General features: G+C 27.8%; 1 pseudogene; it reads right to left on the reverse strand.

Moving 5' to 3' along the window:
* LOC111406785 overlaps positions 1-2,073 on the reverse strand; it is a 10,524-nt pseudogene extending 8,451 nt beyond the window's left edge.
* Between the last annotated feature and the right edge of the window lie 2,279 nt (positions 2,074-4,352).

Below are 4,352 nucleotides of genomic sequence, written 5' to 3' on the forward strand. Positions count from 1 at the left end.
TTCATTGCACTATTAGGTTGATATAAATCAAAAACTTATTTTCGATTTATGAGTACACCTTAACCAAGGATTTCATTATTAACTTAACTGAATGAAATGTAGATCACGATCTCTTACTATCTAAGAGTTATGAATCATCTATTAATCATTCACAGCCTTCACATGATTCTTGACATACTCGAATGATACTATATCGGCTGTCCTTGGCAAAGCAACATCCAATATCATCAAAGTATTATTGTCCTCATATAAGGCACTATGATAACCTCAAATTGAATGACCAATTTCATTACCGAATTTTAGAGATAAATCACTGATACTCAAATAGTTATCCATGTGGAATCTCCCTTGCAGGTCTCCAAAGTTTTGTTCTATAACGAACCATTCACATGTTTATTTAAGTATCACCATATTTTAGTTTGTGAGATCAGCTGCTTACTTCACAAGTTAGAAATGCCACACGTGATGGTCTATCCATAATAACGATATCCGTATCTCATTATTACTTACGATCATGGATGATTTAAGATTCAATCATAAGTAATTTGTATCTCACAATCACAATTCTTTGTGATCAACAAATTACTAAAATTTGAATTTACAGACTCTATTATTTAATTTATTTTAATATTAATTAAATTATAAATCGGCCTTAAAACTACATCAATTATTAATTAAAAGTGTTTATATCCAAAGTTGATTGGATCTCAGGCATAACAATTACATATACTAATGCTCTCATACCACTAGTAATGAAGCTATCGAAGTTTCATATTTCTCCTAGCTTAAACTTGATGTAAACTAACCCAAAAACCTTCGTTACCTTTTCCAATCAACTAAGTTGCCTCGAATACAGAAATTAAAATTTTCAAGTTTTTCTTAAGCCAAGGAAATGCTATTAACCCAACTTTAGGCATATTCATAGGTTATACCTAGAATTGATACAAACCTGATGCCTAAATAATCAGTCAATTCTAAAATCACATAAAAATCCCCAAAATCCAATAAGATCAAATTCGTTAGATAACGATTGTCTCTAATCGACGGGCTTGTTGCTCAGTTAACCGGCTACATTGAACATTTGTTTGATTCGATGGGCCATTCTTGATTATATGAAAATAACCGTTTAGAAAATTTTAAGTTTAGTGCAACTAATGGTCCAACAAAAGCAATTTTAGCCCCATTTTGTTATCCATTAATCAAAATTCTGTTTTCTCAAACTAATTTTCAACCGCACATTTGTACAATAAAATATTTTGCATATAAATCTAAATTTTTTTTTGCTTTTTAACTACACATTTTTAAAAAAATCACTATTTCCAAACATATTTTCCCCGAAAAAATTCTTTTTAATAAGTGACGAACAAGAGCTTAATTCTAAATAAAAAAAAATCCATAAAAATGAGTTCAAACTTTAGTTAGAAACACTTTCATTTAATTTTCTTAAGGTCGGTGGAAAATAAAATAGTTAGAATGCTTCCTCTTTAAAATAAGACAAACGAAATTTTTATTTTTGAACTAATAAAGAAATTTTAAGTTCCATAAAATTACAAACTGGATTTCTTCTATTTTTCGAAACTTTTTCTCAATATTTTCGGTCTGAAATTAATTAGTAAAGAACTTGGGCCAGAATGTTTAATCTGATGGAATTTTGAAAGGGAACTAATTGCTCTGGCATGAAATTTGGATGACCAAAAGTAAAAGGGATAACCGCAACCAAGGTACCAAACCTTTCATTTAATAGTAGACCTTGCCCAAACTTTTCATTTTGTATCACTGCGAGTGCCTAACCTTTAAAAAATTTGTAGCTCAAGTCCAAAATGATGATTTCCGTCTATTTAACCAAAAATTATTAGTTGACTCCCAGAAAAAAAAACAACTTAATTATTTTCCTAAAATAAGGCAAGGGCATTTTAGACAAACCACATTTCTCCTATTGCATTGAAAATAAAAAATAAAATCACCACACACCCTCATCTCATTCTTCCCAAAACTAAAACAATTCCACCCAACCTCTACACAATTTATCTTCCCACAATTGTCCGTCCGATGAAGCGCAAGTGGAGACGGCATCAATGGTGGTGGAACTCGATTGAACAATAGAAAGGCGTCAATAATTATTGTCTTCAAATGTTGATATCTTTCTGGGACTTCTTCAGTTGATTTTTGGTGAATTAGTTGTGGGTCAATTTGCAATGGAAAAGATTTGGGATTGTGACAGGAGGAAATACCTCTTGATAGCCTAAATATTAGAGTAGTTTGTAAGATTAGACCAAAAAATATAAACATTTGAAGAATAGCCTTTAAACAATATATTTTCCAAAAATACTTCTTATTGTGAAATTGCAACCAAAGCTACTACAATGTATAAAAACTTTCAATTAGGTCCTCAAAGAAATATAAATCTAAAATCTTTAATAAATTTAACCCCAAATATTATACAAAATTTTATTGACCTAAAAAACACAACAGAAAATGAATTAAATTATTTAGAAGAAGATCTGAAAGGATTCTTTACAGAATATTTAGATCGAAAACTAAAAAACAAAAATGTTTCTATAGATAATAGTACAATCAAACAGAAAATGATATATATAAACTAATTCTTAACTTGAGAAGAAGAATTAAAGAACTAAATATAATTATTGAAGAAAAAGTATTAATAAAAAATAGTGAATTTTACAAATACTATTGTGATATTTTAAATACTTATGAAGATTTAAATTGACTTAAAATCTTAACCCCTCCGCTGCACACTCCGAAAAAAGGGTATCAGAGCCATGTTGCGAACCAAAAATAATGATGAATGCAGTAGATGAAGAAAATATAATTGAAAAATTTTTGAAAAAAGTTGAAAAACATAAAAAGTCTAGTTATCCCTATTTACCTAAAAACACTACAAATGAAAGTTTTGGAGATATACATAAAAGATTAGAAAATCTGGAACATAATTTACAAGTAGGAAATGCTCTTTTAGATAAAAAATTTCAAAAGGAAAAGATAGGATTATAATTAATTCACCTCAAGATTTTAGGATAACACAAAAGGAAAATAATAAAGGGAAAAAAATGAAGAAAAATAATATATGATTACAGATGTAGAAGAAATAGAACAAAAATTCTTAGAATCTACAGGAGAAGAGTATGAAGAATATAAAAAATAATTAGAAGAATTAACTGAAAAAATGAAAAATATAAAGATGAATACTAATCCATCTTCAAGTCAAAATATAAAAGTAGAATTCAGTGATGATAAAGAAACTGATTATCCTTATGGAACCATTGACCTAATAAAGCTGATATTAACCAATATAGAAAAACACAGAAAAGATATAGTAAAAATGTAAGAAAACAGTCCATAAAAGAAATAAACACAATGAAATCTTATAATGAACCAATCAATACAACAGGAATATGGTTAGATTTAGACTGTGTAGATAAAAATAAAGCTATTGACACATGGATGAAAAGTACAAATTTAGCAATACAATTTAATAAATGGGAAACATATACAGCTTTTGGATTTACAGAACATACATTCAGAGGAATTGTTTCTGAATGGTGGAGAAAATTACCAGAAACTATTAAAGGAAGGATAAAGTATGGAGCAGGTAGAACTGAGGTGTTAGATAATAGAAATTCTTTAAATGAACAAAATATACATGAAATATTAAAAAGATTTGAAAGAATCTTAAGAACAGAATTTTTAGGAGATAGATATACTTCTAATGATGAAGAAAAAAACAAGACGAATATAATCAAGGAATGATAGCAATGAAAAATCTAAAAATATGTGATATGTGTGAGCTATAAAGATACACATGTAAGTTCGAAGAAATATACTATATACTAAACCAAGAAGATTATCAGAAAAATAAATATATACTAAGATCTTATTTTACAAAGTTACAATTCCCATGGGAAATTAAGTTATTAAAAGATTATGAAAAATTATTACCTCTAGGAGAAGAGGAATGAATAAAAATAGATAGTTTGGGAAGTAGAATTGAATTTACAAAAACAATGATAAGCATATGGTGTAGAGAAGCTTTAGAAAATAAAAAAGCATATAAAATAAGAAAGAATTCATTATGTTGTTACAAAGATAATGGCAAAGTTGAACAATTTGGATGCCATAAGAAAAAGTATAAACAATATAAGAAATATAAAAGAAAATTCAAAAACTACAAAAAATTCAAGAAGAGAAATTTTAAATCACATAAAAAATACTTCAAGAAAAGAAATTGGAATAAAAAATTTAAAACAAGAGACATTAAAAAATGTAGATGTTTTATTTGTAATGAAGAATGACACATTGCCCCTCAATGTCCTAAAAAGAAAGATAGACAAAAT

This window comes from Olea europaea, chromosome 12, assembly GCF_002742605.1.
Source record: "Olea europaea var. sylvestris chromosome 12, O_europaea_v1, whole genome shotgun sequence".
Classification (NCBI taxonomy): domain Eukaryota; kingdom Viridiplantae; phylum Streptophyta; class Magnoliopsida; order Lamiales; family Oleaceae; genus Olea; species Olea europaea.